Raw genomic sequence first — 12,966 nt, forward strand, 5'->3', positions numbered from 1 at the left:
GACGCTCTCAGAGCACCTCAAAGCCAAGCATGAGTCTCACGATGTGAATATTAAGGGAGAAATATGAGTGGAAAATGATGTATCCTATTCATCTCTTCCTCCCACTGAGTATTTTAACAACCTAGGGTTTAATTTACTTAGGAAAAATATGGCTAATTATTTTTACTAAATGATTGTTTAAGTTTGCCCAAAAGTAACACTTACTTTGAAAAGTTAAATAATTTTGATTAATATTTGTTAAACACTTTTACAAATGTTAATCAACAATTGCATGCTTGTAGCAAATCTATCTAATTTACCTTTCCAGGTAGGTTCCTAGGTAGGGGTGTTCCGTTTCCGTTAGCTTAAATACCCCAACCTAGCCAGAACCCACCTTAGACAAAAGATCCCTTATAGATATATTTGCTACAAATTTAATCTTTTATTGAAATCAATTTAATCCTATTAAACTGATTAAAAAAGATTAATCTAATTTCTAATCTCATTAGAAATTTGTGAACTTAGGTCTATCTTAATCATATTTTAAAACTATTTTAAAAAAATAATTTTACTTAAGTTTTTATGCAACTCTTAGTTATAGATTTTAATTTCTAATTTCATTTATTTATAACTCTTATAAAGTAAATGAAATAAATTAAAACCCACATTGCAGTGATTGATATACTTTATGAAATTATAACGTTTATAAGATTACCTAAAGTAATGTCATGCATCATGCAATGTTCATTTCATTAATACATATACATAATACTTATATATATCAAAGTAATGAAATTAAATACATACATCACATGCATACATTCAAACAATATATTATAACGATTATAATATAAATGATGCATGGCTATGTTATTTATGCATGCAAGCATATAGTATAACACTTATATTATTTGATGCATGAGCATGCTATAAAATTAAACCATGCATATACATATATTATAACACTTATAATATAAATGGTGCATAAAATTAAATGCATAACCTATGGTGAGTTTTCAAACTATATGACATATATTATGACATATAATTTTAAACATACATCACATGTACATTTGCACTAACAATTGATGGACCGGGATAGAACCTTTAAAAAAAGAAAATAAAAGGCTAACTATTACAAAAATTGAGTCAACCGGTTCAAAACAGGTGAAGTGGGCCTTGAACTGTTCGAACCGAACCGCCCTCCATAGAATCACCTTGCAGCTGATTGTGCAACAAATGAACTATGCGACTAGCATCTATGCAATGAGCATGAAAGCCTGAGCGATCGTATAGCAAGCAACTATGTGATGAGCATGAAAGACTGTAGGATTGCATAGCTAGCAACTATGTGAAGAGCATTTATTCGATCGTGTATGAAAGACTGCGCGATCTCTTTGCTAGCAACCATGCGATAAGCAACTAAAGACCACATAATCGTTCAGCAAGCAACCAACAATCTTATAGCAAATGCCACACGATCGCGTGACATTAGCTATGCGATCGTTTAGTAAATGCTACACGAGCGTGTAGCAAAAGCTACTTGATCGCATAGCAAGAGCTACCTGATTGTTTAGCTGTAGCTACACAATCTAGAACCTCTATTTCGTCTTCTCCATCGAAACAATGCTCTACAACTCTTCTTTGAAGCATCCTGAGAATAGTACGAGTGACTCAAACTTATAAATTATAGACTCAATTGCAACAATAATGCCAAAAAACACATGAGCCTTTACAAACCAAACTTGTAAATTAAAGAAAGCCTTAAACAGAAAGTTCTATCTCGAAACATCCATCAACAATTACATCCACAAACATTCATCGCATGAAATTGAATGCAGATTATTAAACCCACCATTACTGTAAATCGATTCAATAAAACGAATGGAATTTGGAATAAAAAACTACAACCTAGCTCTGATACCAGTTGAAGGAAATTTTCGTAAAAGATCATTTGAGGGGAAGCAAAGATCGTCCCAAATTCCATTTTTATCGAATATAAAGTTTTACATTAAAACAACAACAAGATATGCATTTACATGATTACATCATATTTTAAAACAAATACTCAGGGTGTTAGAAACCCTTACTTTTGAAGAATCATTTCTTCAAGAACTCCCCCGTACAAGCCATAAACAGAGCTCCTTGTCCACGCGAATCTCCTTCTTCAAGAACGGACACCACCACTCAAGAATCCTCTGTATTCTATTGGGATAAAGGATTCGAGTAAGAGCTGTGGACTTTACTTGAATCCTTGGAAGAGGGAAAGGAGATGAAGAGGATGAGAGGAAAGATTCTAATGAGAACTTTTTTCTTGGAGAGAACTCTTCTCTCAGAGTGAATTGAGGAAGTAGAATCATCTACAACCAACTTGAAGCCCACATATAATAATTGAGAGAATTAGGGGAGGGAGTTGTAACTCATTCCTTTTAATTAATTTTAATTAAATTAATATTAATAATATATATATATATATATATCAGATATAACATATAGGCTATAGTTTTATATTGCATCAAATACAACATAAACTATAGATTTTATTTTCTCTCAACAACACATGACATTTAATATAAATCGCATTTATATTAAATTCACTTATACGAATCTCATCCATATAATTGTTTGTGTTCATTCTGAATGGAATTTGGAACGATCCACTTCCGCTGCTCAAAGGATCTCTATTTTTTATTTCCTTCAAATATTTAATTTCTCTCAATATAAATCATATTTATACTTGATTACATGAATCTCATTCATATTCATATAATTGGTATTTGAATCATATTCAAATTCCTCTCATATTACCTTAAATTATAATGTATCAAATACATTATATTAATTATATCACATATATAATCAATTTAATTAATTATATCATATATAATTAATTCCCTTAATTAATTTGAACACTTCAAATTAATCCAAAATTAATTCTAAATTAAATCTCTATTGAGTTACAGAGGGGACCTTATGGACATGTAGATTAAAACTCCAATGGTCTCGGATAATTAATTAAACTCTTTAATTAAATTACGCAACATCCATTAACTGCCGGTCGCTCCACTAAAGACCGACAAATACACTCTTCGCATTACATATAAATTTCTGTGTCCATTGGATATAACCAATCAACAGTGTGATGACCCTTCACAAATTGCTCGTAAGTACAGCTGGACCAAAATTGAAGGAACTCTTATCAAAGAGAACCCATGAGCGGAAGCACGATTGATCCAAATTCATTATGACAGAATTACAAGCATTCACAAACATATAAACTAGTTTGTATTTCAGAACAAATTATGACATGTTTTCATAAATAAATAAAAATGGGTGAGAGACTTACCTTTGAAGAACTTTTCTTCTGACTTTCTCTTGCTCTCGTGGAGTCTGGAACAACAACCTCTCACTGTCTCTACGATCGCCTACCTAATCATCTGGTCAACCACGAAAAACTTCTCTACGAACAGGCAACCTCTCAGATACCATCACTCAGTAACCTTGGTATTCTTGAAGTGAGAATCTGGGAGGTGTGGGATTTGTTATGAATTTGGTAGAGGGTTGGAGGAAACAATGATCACACTATACGACCGTGCAAGTGAGAGAAGTATAGAGTCTATCGTATAAACATTTGTGCTTGATCGTTTAGTGAATCTTAGCAGAACACAATCATCTAGGAAAAAACAGCTTGATCATTTACACGATCGTTTAGTAAATATCGCTTGCCATGCGATCGTTTAGTAAAATGCTACATGATCGTTTAGAGAATGGCGTGTGTACACGATCGTTTAGACAAACATTTGAAGGTTACCGTGTAGTCTCTCAGGAGCTAAACGATTGCCACTATACTTAATTAAGCGATTCCCTACAAAATGAAAACATTTTTCATTTTATTCTTCAGTTATGAAAACTGAATAAAACCTCCCACTTTCACGCAAGGTTAAAGGAGAAACTATTAACAACTATCCCATAATTGTTTTAATTATAATTAAATATTTTAACTAACTTATAATATTATATTTATAACCTATAGTTTCAATATCACATCATATATAACATTTAAACCATAGTCATTTTCTCCTTTACTTGATACAAATCATATTTATATCAAATTCCTCCAAATAATATATCTCCTACATCATGTCAACTATATTATATATAATTGAACCCGTTTAATCATATCATATATAATCAAACTCCCTCTTGTCAATTTGAATACTTCAAACTAACCCAAAAACTGATCCTCAACTTGAATCCATTGAGCTACTAAGGGAACCTTATGGACCTATAGCTCGAAGCTCCAATGGTACGTGAATATCTGACTAAACATTTTAGTCACGAGATCCACCATATGTTAACTGTCGGAAACTCCACTAAAGACCAACAGCTGCACTCTTCTCACTACAGATATATTTCTGTGTCCATCGTAAGTACAACTGAGCCAATTTACCATTTTGCCCTTGTAGTTACATCTAACTTCTTAAGTACCAACAAACAAATCATAGTCCTACTATGAGTGAACACTTCTCAAACTACTGATTCCTCTAATAAACAATACATCATAGTTCTTCAATTGGTACGTTTTCTTGTTCCCTTGTTATTTAGTTCTCAAAGCATGCCGGTAATTTGTAGTATATTGCAAAACTATTCTATTAGAATGTAAATGTGGTAGTAAATGTGGTAATTCTGTCATAATGAGTTTGGAACGATCCGCTTCCGCTCAGAGGTACTCTTGTATAAGAGTTCCTTCAATTGGTATCAGAGCCAAGTTTTGATATTCCAAATTCGTTGATGCAAAGAATTGCAGTTACTTTCTCGGTGGGTAAAAGCATGTATGTTCTCTGTTTAAGCGTTAAATAGTTATGTGGATGTGGGATTAATGGAGTTTCTGGGATGAAGCCTTTGGTTGTTTAAATTCTTTTACTTTTAAAGTTAATTGTTAGGGCCCCTGCGTTTTGGGCATATTAACTGCTATTGAGTCTGTAATTTCAAAGAGTTTGAGTCTGTGAGTCATTCGTGAAGAAGCTTCATAGCAAGAAGTGCTGTTCTTTTAGGATGGAGACGACCAAGCGTTGGTCGGGTCGTGTAAACGATGGGGTAGACAATCGTTGAGTATGAAATACTCGGGAGCTGGTTATCACACGCGCACTAGACGATCGTGTAGCTCAGCAAGCTTTATCACTTAGTTTCTGACTACACGATTGCAGAGTAAATCATTTACTTAGCGCTTGTTAAGTGATCATCTAGACGATCGGGCTTTGTAGCTACGTTTTCATCTAAACGATCGTTTAAAACTCGTGTGTTATATCTTGTGTGCTAAACGATCGGGTACCTCATGCTTCATCGCATAGTTATTGGTACTTGATCATAGCTAAATGATCGTATAACTGGTCGCATTTACTAAACAATAGGAGTTTCGTTCGGTGGTTCAAGACCCGATTCGCCTATGAATCGGTTTGCTCGATGGAATATGTAATAGATAGAGTTTTTAGTTCCAATTTTAGAGGTGGTTCATCCTGGTCCATTAATCTTTGTGAATGTATGTTTAATTTATATGTCATATGGTATGCCATATATAAGAAATCTCACTTTAAGTTATGAATTGGTCATGTATCATCTCTTTATTATAAGTGTTATGATTTAGAGAAGCATGATTTAAGTTACGTAAGAGCATGCTCATGCATCATATATTATAAAAGTTATATTTATGCATACATAAGGCATTGACATGAATCATCTTTATATTATAAGTGTTATAGTATAATGGTGTATGGAGCATGTGTGCTTGGTTCGTTACTAGTATATAAAATTTATATATAGTAATGACCGGATATTGCATGAAGCATGACACATACGTTAAATTTATAAGTGTTATAAATACCTAGTTGTGTGGCAATATGGTTTTAGTTGTTTCTTTTATAAAGGTTATAAGGAAATTAGAACTAAAATCAATAAGAAAGACGTGCATGCCAACTTAGGTTTGAATTATGGTTTTAAAAATGTTTTAAAACTTGGTTGAGATAGACCTAAGATCATGGTTCTAATTTGATTAGCAACCTTAGGCTTTAATCTTTTAATCAGTTTAATAGGATTAAATTGACTAATAAAAGGTTAAAGTGTAGCAAATCTATCTATAAGGGACCTTTTGTCTAAGGCGGGTTCTGTCTAGGCTGGGGTATTTAAGGTAACGGAAATGAAAGTCCCCTACCTGAAAAGGTTAAAGACAGTCCATTAAAGATTTTAATGTGACTATTTGAACTTGTTTAATTTCAAAGACAAAAGTTGTTTTTGTACGGATTAAAATGACTTACACTAAAATCAGTAGCCAGATTGTCTAGGTTAATGAACCCCTAGGTAGAACATTCAGTGGGAGGCACTTGGGGCATCTGATGCTTCATTTAAACCGATCGCGTTTCTCTCTTTATTGTTCACACCGTGGGATCTATCCTCAACCTCGTGGCACCCTGGGAGTGTCTCTCTAAAGGATGGTGTTTGGGTAGGACAATATTGATGTGGATAGAGAGAACGTTCATAGTAAGTGAGAGCGGGACGTGCGACAGTATATCCCACGATCTCTCTCGTTAAGTTGGATAAACTTTCTGTGCATCGCCTTAAGGCACCCTGGGAGTGTCCCCCTATAGGATGACTGTTTTGCACGTTTCTTTATTTAATCTCCGGTATAGGATAAGGTTACTTAGTCTCTTGTCCTGATCTGCTTTTTTCCTACGGTGGGCACATTAGGGCGGGACTCTGGGGTAAAAAATGAGGGGTTACACTTACATGGAACTATTAAGGAATAACAGTTCTAGACTGAACAAATGGTGACTGTTAGGTTTAGTTCCAAGAGTTGGTTCTGCCTAATGGTTGAGAGTGTCAAATCCAGTGAAGGAGCATCTGATCACCACACCGGACATTTGTTCTGCCTCGCTGGGGCATCATTGCGAAATAGAAGTTTTTATCACTTAGGGTACTTGGTAACTATTTTGTTAAACCTAATTGGTGTTAAAATGTGGTTTAGGAAAAGACTTATAAAAGTTTGTTCATTTTTCAGCAACAATTTTAAAATGGCTACAACCACAATTGCTTTGCTTAGCACCGATAAGTTAATTGGCGACAAATACGCTAGTTGGAAACATATGATCACGACTATACTAATCATCAAGGATCTTATGTTTGTCCTTACGGAGGAACGTCCTCATATTCCAACTCTTAACACCGCTTGAAATGTTCGGGAGGCATACAAGCATTGGACACGGGCGAAGGAGAAGGTTTGAGACTATATCTTGGCCAGTCTTAGCGACGGTTAGCCAAGAAGCATGAGCCCATGGTCTCAGCACATGAGATCATGGAGTCCCTGAGAGGGATGTTTGGAATAACGTCTGGACAACTCAAGCACGAGGCTCTGAAATACATCTTCATCTCCAAAATGGAGGAAGGCACCTTTGTTTGTGAACACGCGCTTAACATGGTGGTCCACTTCAATATGGTGAAGATGAATGGGTCTAGAATCGATGAGGACAGTAAGGTTAGCATTATTCTGCATTCGTTGTCGATAAGATTCCTCCACTTTGTTGGTAATGCGATTTTTAACAAAGTGGACTATACCCTTACAACTCTCCTCAACGAGTTACAGACATACCAATCTTTACTAAAAGTAAGGAAAGGAAGGGAGGTGAGGCAAATGTTGCCTCATCTTTACAGTAGTTCCATCAAAGTTTGACCTAAGGAACAAAGTTTGCACCTTCTACTTCTAACACTGGAAAGTGGAAGAAGAAGAAGAGTGGTAAGGGGAAGAGAAAGGCGTCTGCTAACCAACCACTTGTCGCCCAACAGAATAGGTGTCTGACACCGGTTGACAAGAGAAAGTGTTTCCATTGCAACCAAGATGGACACTGGAAGAGGAATGTCCTCGCTAGTTGAAGGAAAAGAAGGCGGCCAAGGCTAAGGCCAAGGCAAACAAAGGTAAATATGATTTACTTGTGTTAGAAACTTGCTTAGTGGAGAATGATGATTCTGCCTGGATAATTGATTCGGGCGTCACTAATCATATTTGTTCTTCTTTTTAGGTGATTAGATCTTGGCGACTGCTGGAGGCTGGTGAGATGACGATGCGAGTAGGCACCGAGCATGTCGTCTCAATTGTGGCAGTGAGAGGAGTTCAGTTTACTTTACAGAATAAATTTCTTATTTTACAAGATGTATTTGTAGTTTCAGAGTTGAAAAGGAGCTTAATTTCTATAAAGTGTTTGTTACAATGTAAATATACTCTTCAGTTTAATGTGAATAAGTGTTTATTCATAAAAATGGAGTAGAAATTTGTACAGCAAAACTAGAAAATAACTTGTATATGCTAAGACCGTTAGCATTAAGTTCCCTCCTTAACATAGAGATGTTTAAAACTGTCGTAACTCAAAATAAACATCAACGGGTTTCTCCAAAATAAAATGCTCAACTTTAGCACCTTCGATTAGGGCATATAATCTCAATAAGATTAAGAGGTTGGTGAAGAATGGCCTTCTAAGTGAGTTAGAAGAAAATTATTTACCGGTGTGCGAATCTTGCCTTGAAGGTAAAATGACTAAAAGACCTTTTACTGGAAAAGGTTATCGAGCCAAAGAGCCTATAGAGTTAGTGCATTCTGACCTCTGTGGTCCTATGAATGTGCAAGCCAAGGGAGATTATGAGTATTTTTTCAGTTTTACTGATGATTACTCTAGGTATGGGTATGTTTATTTGATGCAACGGAAGTCTGAATCATTTGAAAAGTTGAGCGAGTTCAAGGCTGAAGTTGAAAATGTATTGGATAGACCGATTAAAACACTTTGATCAGATCGAGGTGGAGAGTTTTTGGATACGAGATTTGATAACTGGCAGAAATGTCAACTATTATAAGCCTTTTATTAAGAATTATGAGGGTTAATAAGTAGAAAATGCGGTGATAATACTTAGAATTTGTGAAAAATTGAGTTTTGCGTCAATTAACACTTAGGAATTTGTGAAAAATTGAGTTTTGCGTCAATTAACACCTAACATCCTCAAATATTATGCATTACCTCCATGCCAAAATGTCTCATTTTTGTAGCTATCGCATGAATCAAATGCATGCGTTTGAAAATAAGCAATCACAGACAAACACAATGCGCTGAAGCCAGGTGATTGCAAAGACAAACGCATGCGCTGAAAGTTGGATCGTAATGCGTCCATTGCATGGAAGTTGCGGTGATCGTATGCATCCAACGCCATGAAGTTGCAGTGATCGTATTGCGTCCATCACATGGAAGTTGTGATGATCACAAATGCAGTGATCAAATAAAATTGTGGCCACGGAATGACGACCATAAGAGGACGTTCACAAATGGGTAGAACGTGTTGACTGCTTCAGCTGAATCAAGCACAGACGCATACCTTGGGAGTATCAATAAGATAAAGCGATGTGACAATGCCCATACCACAACAAAAGTAGCAGTGAGCCATAGCGTCATCATTATAGCTATCAGCGTCCAAACTCTATAAACAGTCCTTGGGACCTTCATTTTAAGACATCCGAATTTCTGTCTCAAGGCAGAAGTTTGTGATCACAGATGAGAGCTTGAAAGAGATTTTCAGTGAGAATTCTTTCATCTTCACAATCCAGACCGAGTGACGATCGGAGCATTCGTCGGAGATAGAGCTCGAGAGAGACATTTCCACCATTCAACCATGGCACCACCGGTAGCCCTTGATGCAAGTCCTCCCTTTCCCTTCTAATCTCTGTGTTGTATTATATTTTAGCTTAAGTTATTAACGATATTTTATGATTCATGTAAATCTTAACGTCCTTCATTTCTTCTTCTTTCATCACTTCATTTCTATCATAGTTTATCTTCATCATTTAATTTATCAAAGACAATAGCATGCTTACTCATGTAGCCTAGAGATATGGACGCATGAATAACGCCACCGAGAGGTGTGCGTTGTGCAAGTATAATGAGTTAATCTTCTTTGCTTGGTGAACGGTATGTAGCACGCCTGTCCATGGATGTTGGCAAATTGCTTGTCTAATAAGTTAATTTTAGCGCGTTTTTTTTTTTTCTTTTTAAAAAAACTGGGCGCATTGTTCCTAGAGATAGGCACAATCTTATGCTCGACGCAACCATGCACTATAGAGATATAGTCATATGGCTGACCACTGAGAGGAATGCGACGCTTTAGTACAATGAGCTGGGATTACTTGGACGATTTAAGATAATAAATATTATTATGCGTTAATGGTTGTTGTGTCTCTACTTATTCTCATTGCAAGTATTCTATTGCTCAATCTGTTTAGTTAGGAGTAGGAATAGTTTGTACATCTATTAAAATTCTTTTTATTTTCCTTTTCATCGCCTTAAACGCATTGCCTTACAAGAATTACTGAATGACAAGTCCCTGTGTTCGACCTCGGATTACCCGAGAAACTTGCATTTGCGTTATACTTGGCGCGAGCGTAAGAAAACTTGTGATAGGAACGCGTGGTCATTGCATATTAATTTAACATATCTTCATTCCGACGCATGACCTCAGACGCATGGGTGCAAACGCATAAGCCATGTCTAACACATGAATTCATGTACAGCCCCATTCGTCCTTGATAAATAAATAAAACAAAGCCATTCCCTATATAATCAACAGGATTCCAAGACTATTTGGTAGAACATGGAATCGTTTCCCAACTCTCAACGTTGGGTACACCTTAGCAAAAGGGTGTAGCGGAGAGGAGAAATAGAACCTTGTTAGATATGGTTTATTCGATGATAAGTTATGCTTCCTTACCGGACTCGTTTTGGAGTTTTGTAGTGGAGACTGCAGTGTATATACTCAACTGTGTTTCTTCCAAGAGTGTTGCGAGAACACCTCTGGAGTTGTGGGATGGGCGTAAAGTTAGTTTACGTTATTTCTGCATATGGGGTTGCCCAGCACATGTGCTTGAGGCTAATCCAAAGAAATTAGAACCATAGTGGAGATTGTGCCTCTTTGTAGGCTACCCCATAGGTACACAAGGGGGTTACTTTTATGATCTGTCGGAAAACAGAGTGTTTGTTTCTACGAACGCTACCTTTCTGGAGAAGGATCATATTATGGAGCACAGTCCACGTAGTACGATTGTGTTACGTGAGCTTTCCAACGAAACTACTGTAACTTCGACAAAATTTTTTGAAGGGCCTGCCTCATCAGCAAAAGTTGTTGATGTAGTTCATATGGTAGGTCGGTTCTACCTTAAGAGTTGAGGGAACCTTGACGTAGTGAGAGGGTTGTGAACGCACTTGTTCGCTATCTGGGTTTCATGAAAATCTTGGCTATGGTAGCCGATGGCGATGTTGAGGATCCGTTGTCTTATCAAAAAGCAATGGAGTTTTGTAGTGGAGACTGCAGTGTTATATACTCAACTGTGTTCTTTCCAAAAGTGTTGCGAGAAACACCTCTGGAGTTGTGGGTATGTGCGTAAAGTTAGTTTTACCGTTATTTCTGCATATGGGTTGCCCAGCACATGTGCTTGAGCTAATCACAAAGAAGATTAGAACCAATAGTGAGATTGTCTCTTTGTAGGTACCCCATAGGTACACAAGGGGTTTACTTTTATGATCTGTCGGAAAAACAGAGTGTTTGTTTCTACGAACGCTACCATTTCTGGAAAGGATCAGTAATTATGGGAGCACAAGTCACGTAGTACGAATATTTACGTGAGCTTTTCCAACGAAACTACTTGTAACTTCGACAAAATTTTTTGAAGGCCGTGCCTCATTCAGCAAAAGTTGTTGATGTAGTTAATTATGGTAGCTCGGTATCTACCTTGAAGGTTTGAGGAACCTTGACCGTTAGTGAGAGGGTTGTAGACGACTTGTTCGCTATCTGGGTATCATGAAAACTTGGCTATGGTAGCCAGATGGCGATGTTGAGGATCCGTTGTCTTTTCAAAAAGCAATGAGAGGATGTGATCGGATGAATGATATCAAAGCCTCGACCTCAAGGATGAAGTCGATGTATTTAAAACTAAGTAGGGATACTGTAGATCAGCCTGATGGGGGGTAAACTTTATAGGTTGGTAAGTGGATCTACAAGAGGAAAGCGGTGGTTGCTGATGGGAAGGTGCCAAACCTTCAAGGCTCGACTTATGGCAAAGGGCTATACCCAAGTGGAGGGGTTCGACTATGAGAAAGACTTTCTCGTTGTTGCCGAGTGTGAAGTCAATCGTAATCCTCCTGTTGTATAGTTGCATCTTATGTTCATGATTAGTAGATATTTGGAAAGAAATGGAAACATGGCTACAAGACGGATAATTCACTACTGAGATAAGATCGTTGATGATAGAACGATTTACATGGTGTTAATCACCGATAGGATTCATTTCCAAAAATCAACGAGCTAAAAGTTTACAAAACTGAATGATTCCATCTTATAGGCTGAATATAGCGTCTCGATTTTGAATATTCGGTTTTGATACTACGATTAAAATCGTACGACTCTTGAACAAAACTTGATGAACCTATGTGTCTACAAGAAAGATCGTAACAATTCAGTAGTTTCTCTTGTGAGTTATATGTTAGATGATATGTTACTCATTCGGGAGATGCATGTAGGTATGTGACTTCTTATAAGAAATGGCTAGCGATCCAATTTCCAAATGAAGGGATTTGGGAGAGCTCATTTTATTGGGTAACATCAGATATTACAAGATTGAAAAAACAAAGTGCTTAGCACTTATCTCAGACATCATACACTGACAAATGTTGCTCTAGTACTCTTATGCAGGACTCCAAGGGCTACTGCCATTCAGGATGAGTTACTTGTGTTAAGGAAAATGTATCTAAGACGCCCTCAAGGGTTTGAGGAGATAGACAGGTCCCTATGCATCTACCGATTGGCAGTTTGAATGTATTTAATGCTTTTACTAGGCCAGAAATTTGCTTGTTTGTTATGAGAATTAGTCCACTAAGTATCATTAAACCACAGGACCAGGTCAATAGGACA

The sequence above is a fragment of the Benincasa hispida genome, chromosome 11 (assembly GCF_009727055.1).
Source record: "Benincasa hispida cultivar B227 chromosome 11, ASM972705v1, whole genome shotgun sequence".
NCBI classification, from domain to species: domain Eukaryota; kingdom Viridiplantae; phylum Streptophyta; class Magnoliopsida; order Cucurbitales; family Cucurbitaceae; genus Benincasa; species Benincasa hispida.